The 18,757-nt window shown below is 41.7% G+C and overlaps 1 protein-coding gene across 2 annotated transcripts in view; it reads left to right on the top strand.

Moving 5' to 3' along the window:
* The first annotated feature begins 773 nt into the window (after positions 1–773).
* The window catches only part of SLC7A2 (solute carrier family 7 member 2), a 64,766-nt gene continuing 46,782 nt past the window's right edge, over positions 774–18,757 (top strand). For both annotated transcript variants that reach the window (XM_052661298.1, XM_052661297.1), the window contains exon 1: positions 774–877. The gene's annotated coding sequence lies outside the window, so the exon portion shown is untranslated. The remainder of the gene's footprint in view (positions 878–18,757) is intronic.

Raw genomic sequence — 18,757 nt, 5'->3', positions numbered from 1 at the left:
CTCTGAAAGTAAACAATAGCGCAGTGCGCGAAACCCTGGCTGTGGAACTCTTAGGCTCTTGGAAACGAGCATCGCTTTCTTTTCAGCCCGCCCCTGAATTATCCGGACTACCTAGTCCCTTTACTGGCATTCTCAAAAGAGCAACTAAACACTGCAGTAAACAGTTTACGGTCTTTATTGGCGAACTGAAGCTACTTAGCAGCAGCAGTACTAACTGATAAAGCGTGCTCATCTGGGTTCTATGTAGTACGGTCATTGTTTTACGTTATCACTGTTTTCTTCTCAGCATAAAAAGTAAATCCGGGACAAAAATCACACTTTAGAGGAACTCTGCTTACACGTAGCCTCGGAGATGCCCCCGAGACTGGGCCCTCCGGGGAAAGCAGGGATTCACCACCTGGCAGAGCTCGGCGTGCCCGGCTCGCCCGCGCCCACCGCCTGAGCCGGGGGCAGAGCGCTGGCCCACGTGCCCAGCGCTCGCGACCGCGGACAGACCCGGCGGAGCTGCGGCCGGACCCGCCCACCTCGCGGATTGGCCACTCGGGCTGGACGGGGCGCACGCGGGAGGAGGGCTCGGGCGGGGGTCGGCGGGCGCGGGGGAGGGGAAGAGAGGGGGCGGTGCCAGCGGGCCAGGCACCGCCCCCGCGCGCCAGGCACCGCCCCCGCGCGCCAGGCACCGCCCCCGCGCGCCAGGCACCGCCCCCGCGCGGCTACACCCGCGGCGCCCACGTGCCCAGCCCGCTTTCCGCGGCGCTGCAGCCCCGGCGCTTTTCTCCGCGCGGACCGAGCGAGGCGGCAGGCGCTTCTTCAGTCTCCCCGAGTTCGCTCCAGCCGCTCGCCCGCCACCGCCTCCTCGGCGCGGACCTCGCACCGCCCAGTAAGTGGCCAAGTGTCCGGCGGCGCGGAGGGGCCGCCGGCAGGGGCGGCTTGCGCACCGGGGCCTGAGGGGAAGAGCCGAGACGGGGGCGTCCCGGGCCGCGTCCAGCTGCGCGCAGCTGCTGGGAGGCCGCGCTCAGGCTCCTCGGAGACGGGGAGTTCCGGCGCCGCGCTCCCGGCTGCGCCTCGACTCGCGCGGTTCCAGGTGCTGGGGAAGCCGGGGGGTGGCCTAGCGCGGCGAAGCCGCGGGTCCCCGTGGCCGCTGGATCTCGGGCGTCCCTGGGCACCCCCCGCCCGGGCGGGACAGCCAGGCCTCGCCGGCTCTACATGCTGACGGGTCCCCTGGAGGCTCTCGGGTTACCGACAGGACCCCGCTCCCAGCTCTGCAAATCCATTCACACCCTGAGCTGCCGGGAACTGGTGGGACAGGTAAAAATGGTCCGTCGTGGTGTCCGTTTGAGGGAGTTTTAAGTATATGGGTGCAGTTTTAAACCCTTTTGAGATGGGCTAGACTCTTTCAAACCTATTTCATGCCGTCCTTAGCCTTGAACTCCAAATACCATTCTTGACGTTTTAGGGACTCACTCAGCCTCCGAGTACCCGAGAACTTTGCAACTTTTCAGAGACCGCATCTTAACAATATTTACAAGAAATCCGCTCTCAGAGTTATGTGAGTCGTTTGAGGTGTAAACTACCCAGATTTCAGGAGTAAAAGTTGTCAGGTATCCGAACTCTCAAATATTTATGCAGAACTGCCTTCAAAACCGTTTAGGTGACTCGTTTACGCCTGGTGATAGGTTTATCTAGTCGTTTCTCAGAAACATTCATCCTTTTAACTGGGGGCTATCGTCAGATTTTATTCAAGCAGAGCTGTCGGAATCCTGGCGGGGACTTGAGATACGAACGTAGTGTGTCTGTGACTTATACCTTAATATTTTTAATTCTTGCTCCAGGCAGTCTTTAAAACTTCTGTCAATTCTCCCCCCGCCCCCCAGCATGAATAATAATTATTTCGTCAGGAAATTACCAACATTGGTGCCTGTGATCTTCTTCTAGAGGATGTACAGGGTAAGAATATGTTAATTTTGTGTTAATAGTTTTCCCTTTTTGTAATATTAAATCCTTTTTTCTTTTAATCGCACTAAAGCTTAACATGAAATGATTTCTCAGTGCAGAAGAACATAAGCATTTTTTAATTTCTCCCCTGAAAAGTTGCTTTTTGGCTGGCCTGGATGACTGTGCAAGCCACATTATTTATTAGGGTTTTTCATTTCCTCCCTTGCTCCTCATTTGTTTTCTGTTCTGTGCTTTGAGTAGGGAAACTTCATTACCTTAAGGCACTTTAATCTTTTGGGGTGTGTGACTTGACCTTGGAGACCATGGTGTCTCCAAAGATTCAGTTTGCAGAATCCTTGGCCTCAGTTAACTTAGCCTGTCAGTAAAGCCCTTTTGATTCCAAGGTTTCTAATCATTGTCCCTAAATTCAGAGGTTGAAAGGGAAGAGATGGTAGCTATTGGAATTCTGAAAGTCTGAAAATACTCTGGAGTTTTTCCTCTTGTATGCTCATATGTTTTTATCATTGGGACGTATGTGTCTGAAGGATTTTGAAGTACATGTTTCTTGCTTCCCACTGCAAACCTGCTCACCTTCTCTGAGTCGGGGGTGCCTGGTCTCCTTTCTAGAGTGTCCACTTCATTCTCTTCTCTGTCTGCCTTGGGTCATTTATCATTGTTTCTCCTGGCTCTTCTGGCCAGACATGGAGCCCTTCTATGGCCATTTCTTCTCACTTTGACTCAGAGGTTAAAGCGTCTGCCTGCAATGCGGGAGACCCCGGTTCGATCCCTGGGTTGGGAAGATCCTCTGGAGAAGGAAACGGCAACCCACTCCAGTATTCTTGCCTGGAGAATCCCATGGAGGAAGGAGCCTGGTAGGCTACAGTCCACGGGGTCGCAAAGAGTCGGACACGACTGAGCGACTTCACTTCACTCTCACTTTTAGCCTTAATTTTTCAGATGGACCCTGCCTCTTAATTTTCCTTTGGTGACTTCTCTGTTGAGCCTAGTTTCTGTCTTCACTTCTGTTTTATTTGCTTACTGCTCTGTACATCCATATCTGTCTCTCTGTACACGTATGTATTTTTAAAGTGTTCAGAGCCATCTGCTGGTTTTATTCTGATGCCCTTCAGTGACCAGCTTTCAGAACAGAACCTTGAAAACACCCTGTAGGTTGCTGTTTGTTTTATTATTTCCCCAAACAGGATATGAATACATTGATTTCATGGACTGGCTACTTGTAGGCTACTTACTGCAAATCATACATTTAGATCAAAAGCAACATTTTCAGTTGAGTATATTTCTGCATATTCACATACTTAGTACCGTGTGTCCACTGGGCTATGTTGTCACCCAACTGAATTTCAAAAAGCTCAGTTAACTAAGATTTCAGTGACATGATGCCACTTGTCTAAATGATTTGAAAACTTAAGTGATCAGCTCATTCCTACACCTTTATCTGAATATTCAAAACCATGTAGATAAGCCTGGATAAGAAAACGAACACAATAAAATTGTTCTGTTCATCGTTTTCTGTGGTAGTAGCTTTTCATTTTTCAGCCTGGCACATAACATGTGCTTCTTATTGCAGAGTGAACCCCATTAATTTCAGTACTTTAAGAAAGGGTGTTATGTCAGTCTTCACAGGAAAGTACTGAGTCCCTACTCTGTACCAAGCTTTAGACATCCAAAAGTAACATGTAACTCCAATTTTGGAGGGATACTACAATCATTTTACATTCTGGAAACTCGCCATTGATGGATTTTAAGAGTAATTTTTAATTTTGTTGTCATTTTATATAAAGTAACAACACCTATAAACAGATGAATTCAGTACTCTGTACCAGAAAGCAAGCAAGGAACACATTCTCTAAAATATGAAGATGATGCTTCTTACTATTCTGTCATCAAAAGTACATGTGCTTGGTGTTTTTGTTTTATTGGTAGTAACAAATTTGTCCCGACTCATCTTACATTTTCTTTTCATTGCCTTTCTGGCTATTTTATAAAATCTGATATCTGTGGAAATGTCGATGCTGCAGACAAAACCAAAGCAACAGTTGGGGGTTCAGCCCCACCAGGCTCTACCTAGTTGATCAGGCTCTAACTAACTGACTTAATCAGAACCTGATTTATCTTTTAATTTTTTTGTCCAATTTAGTAAAAGCTATTTTATATTTATCTGTGGAAGCAAGCAGTATGCTATTATTTGTCACGTGCTAATGGACTCTTTCAAACTTTCAGTGTTTCTGAGAATAGCCTCTGCTGCCATTAAGTTAACCTTCTCATTGGTAAGTATAGTCAGTATTGACTTAAGCTTTGAGTTAATGTGTTTTTTGTTTACAAGTCTGGATTTGAACATGTGGGTCACATCTCTTCTGTTCCTATTTAGAATTTTGCTTTGGATATCTTGCCTCAGAAAAGTCTTGTTCTCTTGTTTTTCTGGGTGTGTATGAATATGAATACTTTGTTGAAAAGTCTCGAAGTTTCTTACATCTAAGGTCAGTGTGATGACTTAGTGCTGCAAATGTCATGTGTTTAATTTTATGCCATCTCCTTATCCCACTAGAAGAATAAATAAATAAAGCCTACATGCCCACACCTATTCTTGTGCTACATACTGGCACCTCTGTTCAGAACTTGAGTATTATCTGGGATTCAGCCATGAGGTGGATGAGATAAGAACATTTTATAACCTTTCTTCCAGGAGCTTGAGGGGAAAAAAAAGAAGCCCTGTGTTATATTCATTTTTGGAATAGTTTGTGAACAATACACAACAAAGAATTTTTATGTTCCTTGTTGATTCTTGCTAGTTTTTCCCTCAGTTGTGGGGAAAATTCTTTTCTTTCCTTAGCCCACTCTGGCTTCATCAAGGCTCCCTAAGTCTTCATACAGTCATACCTTGTACAGGGCTGTTTACGCTGTCCAAGCCCACTTCCTTGCAGTAGAGACCTAGTGATCACAGCGGGTAGACCTTGATGTCTCCAGGGATGCTGAATAATACTGTAATTAAGATGCTCCCATACTTAAACTGTTGCCCATCTTTATTTTTTTTCCCCAGATTTTACTAGGTCTTTCCATTTAATAACATATGCTTATCTCTCTAAGAAATCAAATATGACATAAACCTTTAAGCTCACTTTTTGTTCATTCTACTCCTTTGTGGGCAAAAAGATATTATGTGGGATTTGTAACTTGATCTTAATTAAAATATAAAAGCTGACGGGTTAGGGTCTTTTCTTGACTTGACTCTGATACCTAGCTGTCATCTGGTAAATGATGATAATGATGAATAGTTACTATATATTGAATCATAAGGAAAGAATGGGTTCTCTTTTTGCATGTTCAACTTTATTTATTTACTCCCTCAGTGTGAACTTGGAGCAGATTTTCAGAATGTTCTTCAATTTCTACTTTAAAAAATAACACTAAAATCTCTAGAATTTGAAATATATTTCAGTGTTGGGGGTGGCAAATTATCTCTGTATCACATGCAAAGTTGTTTTTTTCCCCACAGTATGTATATCCTTTGAATTGTTCTTCCCACAATCCTCATTCATCCTGTCTGGTTTCTTAAAAAAAAAAAAAAAAAAGTATCCACTTGATGGGGTTTTATTTTTGTGAAACTATCATGCCAAATTTATACTTTTTAGCAATTGTATGTGCAACCAAATGACTGAATACTGGTTTGATACATAAGGGATTCCCTTGGAATAGGAAATATGACTTTGATTCTGAGAATATCCTAGAAGATAATCCATTTGAAGTCTTCCACGATCAGAAGTTAGCTAATCCATTTTGGATGTGTTACAAATACGTATGGCCCAGCCCGAGAGTCTGTAGAGAAGCCACAATAAATCAGTGATTTGGTCCCTGGTCCCTGGGCTTTGACCACCACTGAAGGGTTCATAAGTATACACACAGTGGGAAGAGAGTGAGCCATACACAGAGCTGAAGGTATCAGGTGGAGAGGTCTGTTCTAAACTTCTCTTTTTAACAGTATGTGTTGTGATCTGGACATAGACTGAACGCTCCGTGAATTTCAGGTACTATTGTCTTCACCATACAGTTACTATTATTGCTGTTAAAACCACTATCACTCTTCCTCCAGTTACTCCTTGGTGAAACGTGGGTCACTTAGCCTTGAGTTCTGGTTGAGCATTTATTCACCAAATCATTTGGCAGAATTGCCTGTCATTTATTACCCTGACACTCAAGAAAGTTGTGATGTTTAACTAAAAATTCAAACTGTGCTGAGAGGTCTTAGAGGAAAATTAAAACACATAAGAAGATTATGTTTTAGGTGGAAAATTTGAAGAATAAAATCATTCCAAAAGAGCCATCAAGCAATTGAGTTGTTCCGTTGGTTAAGCAGGGTGCATTTATTACAAACTTAATGAATTGAAAACCCATAAGAGACCTTGTCAGGAATATAAAGATCACAGGAGGCCTTCAGCCATTGCTCCCACTTTGCTTCTCCTGAAGGAGTCCCTCTGAAGTCCAGGAAAACAGTCCTTGTCTGCAGTTTGGTGTTGGTGCCAGCTTAGACTGGATGGAGGATTGATGAAAAATGCTGGTAGCTGAAGAGATACTTTTCAGTTCCATGTTAGAGAGGGAAGAGTTCTTTTGTTAAAAGGAAACACATTCAGTTCAGTTCCTATCATTGACCCGGAAGAAGAAAGAATGTTCTAAAAGAAATTATATAACTGAAAATATATTTATAGTCATCTTTAGCATAGCTCTTGTACTGTACAAGGAGAATTTCTATGAAGACATGGAGCTGGGTACCACTGTTTTACCTTCTGAGTTTCAGACTTGTGAATGTACCTTTTCCAAAAAAACATCTGATAATTGTTCTTGAGTGGCAGTGGGTGTGTGGCGGGGGGCGGGGGCGGGGGTGGCCAGAGAGTTGACTTACATCCTCAGTCTAATAGGCAAGTCTTTACTTAAAGAAATTTTGGAGTGAATTTGTTTCTCCTCAGAAAAAATCACTTCACAGAGTTTTTGTTTAATGGACCTCAAATGCTCTGAATTCCTTTAATCATAATTCTTTGTTTACAGTACACTTGGTCCTGCCTTTATAGGCTCATGTATGTCCAATAAATATTACCCATTTTAGATTGGGTGATGGGTGGAATCTCATTGTATTATAATTTTAAAATAATATATGAATAAATACAATTTTAAATTTCCCCTAAATAAATTAGTAAATAAAGTTTTCACAAATGTGTTCGTTGCGTTTTTCCTTCAAGTGGAGCACATATGTACTGAATGAAATTTTCTTTTCATTCAGAAGGACAGCTTTCTTTAGACAGTGATTTTTTTTGTCTCCTAAAATTCCTTTATATTCATTCTCATAATGTTCCTCATCTTTTGAAGCAAAGGGTACTTATTATTTTTGCAGGGGGCTCATAGAGGCTGGGGTGAGCTTTGATATTCCATCGTAAAGGCTCATCAGCATTCTAGAGTGTTTGGGACACATTAGGAATTTACCTTTGTCCCAAGGCAGCCTATGCTAGAAAACAAAGGTAAGTTGACTGTAATTCATCTGGCAAAGTGGGATTGCTGTTTCAATTTTTAATTTTTGACATTTTACATTGATCTAGACTTTCAGGAAGGAGTTGATAGGAGTAACAGCCTTCATCCAAGTTTAAAACCTCCTGAGAGTTTTTTCATCCCTTTGAAATCAAGTGACCCTGCTGAGTGGGGCCTGGTGGGCTGCCCTCTAGGGGGTTGCACAGAGTTGGACACGACTGAAGCGACTTAGCAGCAGCAGCTGAGTTTTTAGTGAGTCTCAGCCCTTGGAGTAAGCACTGAGCAGGAGCTGCGTGCTGTGTGCGGATGTGTCTGAAGAGGTGAATGAGGCGGGCAGGGCTCCTACTTTAGTCTCTGTGGAGCTTCATGGTGTTCAGAGTTACTGCTTTCCTCTCTTTGGCTTTTTAATCTGTATTACAAGGTTGCTGCTGCTAAGTCGCTTCAGTCGTGTCCGACTTTGTGCGACCCCATAGACGGCAGCCCACCAGGCTAACCCCGTCCCTGGGATTCTCCAGGCAAGAACACGAGTGGGTTGCCGTTTCCTTCTCCAATGCATGAAAGTGAAAAGTGAAAGTGAAGTTGCTCAGTCCAACTCTTCGCGACCCAATGAACAGCAGCCCACCAGGCTCCTCCATCCATGGGATTTTCCCGGCAAGAGTACTGGAGTGGGTTGCCATTGCCTTCTCCGATTACATAGACATATTTGGAAGAGAAATCCAAGGTCATATTCTGTTTTGTAGAATCATATTAATGTTTATGATGTGAGGTCCATGCTGTTTATAAGCAGACTCTGAAATATAACTGTGCAACTCCTGAAAGACCAGACAAGTGAATCAGGTGGGAGAACTAAAGTGATTCAGGTTGAAAAAGCAAAGATTACGTTAACTTACCATCTTTTCTAATGAAAGGCTTCATGACAAGTTTCATACAATTTTCATGAACTGTATTTGAACTACTTAGAGTTCTTTGATATATGGGGAAGGAACTCTTCCTTTAATATTCTTTCAATTCTGATAATGTTTATACTTCTGTAGAAGAAAGAAGAAAGCACACACATGCATGTGAAATGCCCCTAATGCCCCTACCCCATGAGAGTTCAAGAATCCCTGAGTTTCACCAAGTGGACACCTAGGGTTCCTGCAATCCAGACTAAGATCCCTGAAATTCAGAACCCATTTCAGCCCCTGGGAAAACTATCTTAGGAGAGAGCCTTTGGGGCATGATGGGGCATTCTCGGTCATACATTCTTCCCTTATTGATATAGCATTGCTTGTGGCCGCTGAGAAAGAACTGAGAGGTCAGGGTGGCCGTGGGGAGCTCTGAATTAGAGCTTGACAACAACCCGGTGATGGCCATTTCCCATGTGTGCCATGGTGGAAGCAGTTCCTTGAATTTGAAGGCATGCTTTGGACTTTAATTGTCACCAGCACCAAATTCCTCTAGAATCCTCAGAATTCTTCTCTCCAGTTCTCAGATACACAGATATCTGTGGACCAGGACCTATGAACCAGGAAATAAATCTGATTCTAAGTTTAGCTCAGATCATTGATTAGTTATAATCACAAATGGGAAGGAAAAAGAATGGATAATTGGATTTCCCTGGTGACTCAATGGTAAAGAATCTGCCTGCTAATGCAGGAAACACAGGTTTGATCCCTGGTCTGGGAAGATTCCCTGGAGAAGGAAATGGCAACCCACTCCAGTATTCTTAGCTGGAGAACCCCATGGAGCCTAGCATGCTACAGTCCATGGGGTTGTGGAATTGGACATGACAACTGAACAACAGCAACATGAATAATCAGTGCTCTCTTTTCTTATCTAAAATTGTAACACCTTTAGCATGACATTTAAAATCCAACCTTATGGCTCAATATCATTCTGACATGGATCTTCTTGTGGAAACATCTGGAATTTAATAAAGTTATAGTTTAATAGAACTAAAGAGGTCATAATAAAGACATATCACTGTAGAGCCTTGTTAGTTTTCAAAGTATAAAATAACTGAAAACTTTCACTTGTTATATTTGTCTAATAAGGTGCCTATGGGCTTCCCAGGTGACTCAGTGGTAAAGACTCCGCCTGCTAGTGCAGGAGACACAGGAGATGCAGGTTCGATCCCTGCATGGGGAAGATCTCCTGGAGAAGGAAATGGCAACCCACTTCAGTATTCTTGCCTTGGGAATCCCATGGACAGAGGAGTCTGGTGGGCTACAGTCCATGCGGTCACAAGAGTCAGGTACAACTGAGCAATTGAGTGCACGTGCATACACACTAAATAGTAGCAAAGCAGAGTGAAGAATTTTAAGTTGGTTTCTGTATAGAAATGCTTATCTTTTGCAAAACTTGCTTTGTAAGTGGTTCAGGTCGTTAACGTTTTATTGCTAAAATCCCTCTTTTAAATGCATTCCACTTGTTACACAGCGGTTGTGTAGGTGGAGTAGGATTTGTGTGCAGTATTCATCAAGGAAAGAGCACAGAGTGTCTTTCCATGCCGAGGAGAAACAGTGTGGTGGGTGTTGATAACATTTGTAGTACTAGAGCTTTGAGAGCATGTCCTGGGCTCGCGCCTGTTGCAAACTCTCTGAGAATTTCCCCTTTAAAGACAATTAGCTTTTCATTAGACAATCATACATGATTAAGGCACAGCATCCTGGAAGTGTGGTTCTACCACTGTGAAGATGGTGAGACATTCTTGTGATAGTGAGTTTTGTATTCCATACCCTCAACTTAACGATACACTGAGAGCTGTCTTGTGGGCAGTTTCTGAAGCTTAGTTTCCTTTGGTTTCATCTCCCATTCCCCCGGTCACGGACAGTTACTGAGTTCCTTGCTCTTTGTGTGTGCCAAGCACAGTGCTAGGCAGATTCAGAAGGGTAGTAAGCTCCTGAGAATGACATTTTAGAACTCTTCTTTTAATAGTTTAAGAAACTGAGATCTTAAGAGTTGTAACTTATCCGAGGTCAAATAGGGGCAGAGTCAAGACTTGATTTCGAGTGTCTTGACTTAACAAAAGCACTGATTTCTGTCAGGGCATCCTGCTTTCATAAAAGCAAGTCATAATCACTATAATACACTAAGGTCATAGGAATTTTATAAATGGGGATCAAAATGCAATTTTAACTTACAAGTTTTTATATGTTAAAATTTCTTAGAAATAAACATATTTGATAAGATGTTTTAGTAATAGTGATCAGTTTATGATGTGAACAGCTTTGTTAAGTAGCGTATTTTAGCCCCCAAATGTAATCTCAACCTAAAAATAAAAAGACTTTACACAAGGGTTTTCAGCCATCTCATCATTAGGATTTTTGCCTCATAAGTGGTGCTTTTTAAACAAGTTCTGTTTAGAGTGCTCTTCTGCTATCTTAAAAAAAAAAAAAGAGTTTGGATTTTTGCTTTTTCTGATCATAGCTAACAGATGGGTTGCACTTAGTTCAGTGAACCAAACAAAAAAAGAACAGACTATGCATAAAATTTTTGTTGACAATGCATTTTATCTCACTGAAACAGATCATATGAACTTTCTGAATAATGAATAGCATATTTACATTATTCTGATCTTTTTTTGCTACTGAGTGCAAAAGAAGTGCGAAAGACAAACGGCCTACCGTTATCATTTTAAAAGTGACTGTAAATTCTTTTTCTGTACTTACTGCATTGCTAACTCTGTGTGTGTTGAATGCTCTGCTTGCAAAAAGAATTGTTCCAGTGACTTTGAAAGCATAAGGCACTATTTATCACATTGAACTAGTAGACATAGTACCAGGTTAATTTTTATGAATTATAAACAGTTGCAGTCTTATATTTGACTTTCTGTTGATTTGTCGTCACCAGCCCTGTTTCATCGTTGGGGGCTGATGCCTCTGTGTGGTGGAGACTCAAGGTGGGTATTAGTGAAGTGGAGGTAACTTGACTAGCGAGGGGTGCGGGGAACATCTGTAGTAGTTGGTACCAACAGTAAAGTTCAAGACCCTTCTGTTTTAGGAATGGGCCTTTATTTTGTCACATATGATTTTAATTCATTACATATCAGACCAGAGAAATCAGTGAAGTTTGAGCTATCTAATTTCACTTCTAACTTTGTATGCGTGAATCAGAATTCAGACTATTTGCAAGAATTGGAAGAAAAGTGCTCATTTTATTGAACTAAGTATAATTTCTGTTGAGTGAAATGAGTGCAAAAATCTTACTTTTTTGCACTCCCCAAAATGATGTGGGTAGAATAATGTTTTAAGGCAGAGAAGAATCATTTTTCGCTAGTATTCTATCCAACAAAACATGTACTGCAGTTATTTCCTGAATTGGATTTTCCATGGTGTCTTTAAAGGCATAATATACAGCATTGCTGGCTTTAATAAGTCTTGAGATTCTAGCTCAGAAGAAGCCTACACATTTCATTTCAAGCAGAACCATGCCTAACCATTCCACACAGGTGTGTGTGTAAGAGTGAGCTGGAGATTATACATGTGCAGACATTGCTGCAGGAAAATAAAAATTTTCTAAGTGGCATCATAAATGACAGATGTTCATATTTAAAAGCAAAACATTGAGACTATCTGTAAGTGGAGAAAACATTCAGCATTTTGTCATTAATGACTGAATCCCCAGTACATCTATGTAACAGCATAGTTCAGAAAGGAAAATCCCAAGCTTATCTCAACCCACAGAAAGCATGTAAATACCAAAGACACATAATAGTCTTGGTTCTTCCCTGCAAGAGTATGTGAGCTGTCCTTGTAGGACTATTTGGGAGCAGAGCAGCTGTGCACATCCGTGAGGCACACTTCACCTCACAGGGTCTCCCGTTGATTGGGTCCCAATTCCCCAGGTCCAAGCATGTAATACAAATGAGTAAAACAGGTTAGTGCAACATGGTAAGGAATGATTGAAAACTGTGGTGAACTAGAGAGCAATCAATTTTAAAAACACTACATACCCCAAAACATGCACTGGGAGCTGGGAAGAGTGACTGATAAAACAGAAAGAACCAAGCAACAGAGGAATGGGTAGGGAAGATGTGGTCATGTATACAGTGGAGTATTACTCAGCAAAATAATGAGATTTGCAGCAACATGGATGGACCTAGAGATTGCCTAGTACTGAGTGAAGTAAGTCAGACAGAGGACAAATATCATATAATATCACTTACATGTGGAATCAAAATGGTACAAATGAACTGGCTTACAAAACAGAAATAGTGTCACTGATGTAGAAAACAAACATGGCTCCCTCCCAAGGCGGGGAGGGTGGGGAGGGATAAATTGGGAGATTGGGATTGACATATATACACATATACACTACACTATATATAAAATAAGGACCTCCTGTATAGCACAAGCAACTCTGTTCAGTACTCTGTAATGACCTGTATGGGAAAAGAATCTGAAAAAGAGTGGATATATGTATATGTATAACTGATTGCTCTACAGCAGAAACTAACAGAACATGGTACATCAACTACACTCCAATAAAAAGTATTTTTAAAGAGTCCAAAGGCAAAAAGAACTGAGCAGAGTTGCTGACATTGTGAGAATGTTGCATTGTGGAATGAGGCTGCAGCCCAGTAAACCCATATTTGTATTCTAGATCTCTAAATACGTCAGAACATTGGCATGTATGGCAATTCCAAACCTATTTTCCTTTTTAAAAAAGACACATAGGAAGAAGAATATTGGGAAATAGTCATATAGCAGCTATTGATGGGACGTGATTCCCTGCAACTGTCTGGTTCTGGAATGACCTACATTTTTAGGTTTTCCAGATTTTCCTATTCTCTTAAAGATACTTGGAGTGGAAGCAAAACTCAGAGGTTGAATGTCCTTTCCCTGTTTCTCGGATCTCATAATTGATCTCTTAGGCTTGCTTCACTATCCTTTCATTCAGCCAAAAATATTCAGCTGAAAACTGTCAACTAAAGCCTCATCTCCAAACAGATTCTATTGATATTTTTTCAAATTATGAATCGCAGCTTCCTTTAATCTTGGGAGCATAACAGTAATGAGGATAAAGATAGTGGAGACTGATAAATTTTGCTGGCATGAGAAAGAAAAAACATCTTCTGTTTGTGTGTGATCTGAATATTCCCAGCGTTTACTATTGTGATTTTCTGGGCGAAGTGTGTGTAGGATAGAGCTCTTCTGGTCTTGTGGAAGATTGTCTTATATATGATGGGCAGTTACATGGTTGACGTATTACCTGCTACTTGGAATGAAGTGTTCCATATAGGAGTACAAGGGGAACAGGAGAGTAAGAGGAACTGCAGTTGTTAATGCAAAAATAGATTTGTTGTACACAGTGAACCTTTAAACTTAAGAGTTTACCAAATCAATAGTTATTTGATGTGAATAATGGATATGTAATGCTGTAATTGAACTCATCGGAAAAGACCCTGTTGCTGGGAAAGATTGAAGGCAGGAGGAGAAGGGGACGACAGAGGATAAGATGGTTGGATGACATCACTCAATGGACATGAGTTTGAGCAAACTCTGGGAGTTGGTGATGGACAGGGAAGCCTGGTGTGCTGCAGTCCATGGGGTCGCAATGAGTTGGACAGAACAACGATGCTGTAATACCCCATCTATATCATGAGGACATACCTTGTGGCTTTTTTTTTTTCTAGTCATTGTGAACTTACATGATTATCACTTTTTTAGAAGGTGAGGCATGGGAGGTTTGTGGCAAGATGGACTTTGGTGTAACATAACTTACCTAATATCTGACTATTGATTTATACCTATGCAGAAAATTATGATCACAAAAAATTATATCATTTAATAATAGAACCTGAGTTGGCAGACCAAGTAATTTAGCTAACACCCTTTTAGCTAAACCTGATTCCCCACATTTCTGAATCATTCTGAATCATGTGTCCTCTGTTTAAAATGACAGTTACCTGACACCTTTCTTGGAAGGCAGCTGCTAATGTGTAGGAACACTGTTAGGTAGGGTGTGCTGCCTGGTATTGGGTAGTGTCTTACTCTTTTTATTATTGCTGTTGAGTTGCTCAGTCATGACTGACTCTTTGTGACCCATGGACTGTAACCCGCCAGGCTCTTCTGTCCAAGGAATTCTCCAGGCAAGAATACTGGAGTGGGTTGCCATTTCCTTCTCCAGGGCATCTTCCTGACTCAGGGATCACGCCGCATTTCCTGCATTGATAGCAGATTCCACTGAGCCACCACGGAAGCCAGCACACTTTTTACAGTATATCCCTTATTTGTAGTTTTGTCTTCTATTATAATATGGATAGAGTCCTTATACATAGCCACTCACATATTTGAAGAAAGTTACCATCTCTTCTCTAAGACTCCCCCCGACCCCAAGAATGAAAAAAAGGAAAATGTGGAAATATGACCAACTTATATTTCTAAAGCTCTTTGCCCAGCACTTTTTTTGTTCACTTAACCTTTATATCACTTCTGTAACGTCTGTTTCCAAGGTGGGATGACTGAGAATCCAGGGACTTGCCCAGATAATGGCTGGTAACTCTCAGAATTAACTGGCTACTCTCAGAGCAGAGTTCCCTCTCTGGGACCCCTCTCCATCCCCACTTACCATGGCTCAGCACCCGCAGTGCCATTAAGTGCCTTCAAGTCATGACATGGTTTCCAGAGCCCTCACCCTGTCCTGGTCACTCTTCACTGGATGTACTCGGTCAGCATTCAAGAAAAAGATGGTGGCTGCAGCCAAGTATCCGGTCATTCAGGAAATACTTGAGTGACTGCTTTGCACCAGGCATTCCCTAGGCATTTGGGGGTACACCAGTAAACAAAGCAGTCAAATGAAATTCCTGCCCCCATGAAGCTTATCTTCTGAGGGTTTCCAACCGGAGTTAGGCCCCTGCCTACAGCCAACAGCCAAGAGGAGTTTGAAATAGGGGACTGGAGAATTGGAGTAGCCGGTTCTGAGCTCTTAAGAAGTTAAGACAGGAATTCTATTGTTGGTCAGTCACTCAGTCATTTCTGACGCTGCGACCCCATGGACTGTAGCATGCCAGGCTTCCCTATCTGTCACCATCTCCTGGAGTTCACCCGAACTCATGTCTGTTGAGTCGATGATGCTCTTCCGCCGTCTCATCCTCTGTTGCCGTCTTCTCATGCCTTCAGTCTTTCCAGCATCAGAGTCCTTTCCAATGAGTTGGCTCTTCGTATCAGGTGGCCAACGTATTGGAGCTTCAGCTTCAGCATCAGTCCTTCCAACAAATATTCAGGGTTGATTTCCTTTAGAATTGACTGGTTTGATCTCCTTGCTGTCCAAAGGACTCTCAAGAGTCTTCTCCAGCACGGTCTGAAAGCATCAACTCTTAGGCATCTTGTTTATGGTCCAACTCTCAAATGTCTGTACATGACTGCTGGAAAAACCTATATGAAAACTTAAAATGATGTATTAAATAAGAATTATAGTATCTCTGCTTGTGTCTCCCTTCCCATGCCTTCAAACAGATTCCTTCTGTGGACTGAGAAAATAATGTTGGCTTCTACTGAATTATACCAATTTGCTTTCAGGCACAAGATGAGACCACAGAACAACTTTTGGTAGTAGGAGAGAAAGGTCTCTGATATCAGAAGCCATTTGAAATAAAATCTAAGCAAAATGAAAACATGAAAGATGTGATTTGCGGGGCCTAAGACTTTATTTGTTCTCAGATATGTTTTGAATTCAGACATATGAGAAGAACTAAGGATCTGAGATATTTGAGAACCCAAGAGATGGATAAGGAATGAACTAGATAAATTGCAAAATGAATACAATGTTTCAGAAAATGTTGCATGTTTTTATAAAAATTGTAAACTTTGCAGGAAGCTTTCTTTTATGGGATTGTTTGAACTTTTTGTAGCTAGAAGTAATGAGTTTTAATATATGTTAGCATTTAAATACAGACATAGTTACGATACGTCTCTGGTTCATCGGTCCTTGCAAAATGTCCCCAATGCTTAAATTTTAATAGCTATTACACTTTCAATCTTAAGGTAGTAGTGGTTCATGATTTTGGAAGGTTAAACACTACTAGAGATGAGATAAGGTTTAAAATTCCAAAGCCTGCCAGATACATTTTTGACATCTGGGTGATGCCCTTCATCATGGGCTGGGTCTTAGATGGTCTGCCAGGAGCCTGGGAGCAGCTGGAATCTTGCATTTCTTCATATAGAAGTGGTTATATGGCAGAGGAAAAAAAACGGGCATGAACTTTGGAGCTATGCAGAACTTGGCTTCATATCTAGCTCTGTGATTTTGAGCAAGTTCCTTAACACCTCTAAGCCTCAGCCTCATCACCTGCGAATGGGACAGCATTTCCTCTGAGGTGGTCGTGAGGATTAAATAATGTATGTCAAGTGCCCAGAACATTATAGAGCAATGAATGACCCCAATGATTACTTTTTATTTTCATTTCCCAGAGCCTGTGGTAAATGGCCTTGCTTATAAATGAAGTCCTTATTCAAGGTTTTTTTTTTTTTTCTCTCTCCAGAGAATAGTCTCGAGTGTTTACTCCTTTTTTTTTCTTTTTCCCCTGCAAGGGGAAAACTAAACTAAAGGAGTAGTATCCTGTAGCTCTGTCGATTCTGAGGTTCTCTTCAGCAAGCTATCTTGAGCTGCATGATGTAATTGTTAGCTAACCTTGGCTTTTAACCAAGCCGTGGCGACAAGTTTCTTTCCGTAAGGCAAGCTCTAGATAGTATTTCATCTCAGTTTAGAATGTGCACTTCATAACTGGACTATTTATTGGCAGGGGACTGCCTGTGCTTCACTTGCAGGACATGTTGGTGAGCTCTGCTCGTCCAAGCATTGTCTCCTCCGTCCAGGGGACAGAGAGCATGGGAACTCCAAGCTCCGAAAGGAAGACACGCTTCATGCTTATCTCCTTAGGTGGCACAAAGCCGCCAAAACTTCAGCAGCAGTAACAAAAGAGAAACATTGTGAGACTTTATTCCTTTGCTTCTGAAGGCTCATGCCTATAGTATATCTTACTGTGGAGAGTTAGACTTGATTTTGTGGCCTGACTTTGCTCCATGCTAGCGGATACTTCACCTCTCTAAACTTTGGTTTTCTCAACAGAAATTACTTTCACCTCAGAAAATTAAACATATTTTAGCATCTTTTTCAGTTCAAGCATGTGTGGTAATTCCCAAAGGGGTTATGTGATGACACACAGAACAAAGTTTCTGCCTTGCAGGCTTATCAAATGCATATGTGTTGGGGATGGGGTGATAAGCCAAATACATGTAATGCACCAGTCCAGGGCATAGATGATGAATGCCGTCCAGAGACATGGATATGTCCACAGACCATAATGGGCTTTCGGAAGAGGGGTCTCTTCTGCTTGAGGGGACCATGAGGAAGTTTTATGAGGAAGACAGGATTTGCAAAGGATCTTGAGAAAGGAGTAAAGGGATATGTATTGGGTTGGCCAAAAATGTTCATTCGAGATTTCCATAAGATGTTACAGAAAAATCCAAACAAACTTTTTAACCAACCCAATACAAACAGAGATTGAGGCTTGAAAGGCATTCTTGATGGAGAAACAGTGAGCAAAGAACTCTGACAAATGTGAGATCTCTTGGCAAAAGAGCACACACTTCTCTTTGACCAAAGTAAGATAGAATGTAAGGGAATGGGAGGACTGCAGAAAGAGAAAGAGAAGAGGAATGATAGTAATAGCTCACGTTTATTGAGCACCTACTGTGTGCCAGGCACTGTTTTAAGCACTTTAGTTGCCTTAACTGATTTAATCCTAAAGAAGAGAAGGATGGAAACACAGATTGGGTCATAGTTTGGACTGTGGATGGTGAGATAAAGAGTTTGTAATTTGGTTGGAAGTGAGGTGTCTGAATTGGAGGAAGGAATAATTGAGCTCCTGGGAAGTGAGAACCATGAATGAACTGAGGTTATAGCAATAAGAAGGATATTCACAGAAATTTTTAATTGAGGTAACCAAGCGTATTAGACGTCCCCCACTACAAAAAGAAATGAAGTCGCCATAGGCAGTAGTGTTAGTGTTTTCTTATTTGTAAATTCCAACTCTTTGAAAAAAGAGGATATATTTTAGAGTATTATGTTAGTTTATTTTATACTCCATTGTTGATTTGTGACCACAGAAGTGCTATATAAAAATTTAAAGTATCTTAAAAGCAAATCAATTCTGTTACCCGCTTTAAGGTTACTTAAATTTTTAACCCGGAGTCAAAGTGCATGTTTCCGAAATGACCCACTGTAAACCTATTTCAGGCTTAGCATTTTTTAGATACAATTTAATTTCAAAAGAAAACACATAGTACCATGATGGTATTTACTCTTA

The sequence above is a fragment of the Budorcas taxicolor genome, chromosome 24, assembly GCF_023091745.1.
Source record: "Budorcas taxicolor isolate Tak-1 chromosome 24, Takin1.1, whole genome shotgun sequence".
Lineage (NCBI taxonomy): Eukaryota > Metazoa > Chordata > Mammalia > Artiodactyla > Bovidae > Budorcas > Budorcas taxicolor.
This window is presented reverse-complemented; position numbering and strand designations above follow the sequence as displayed.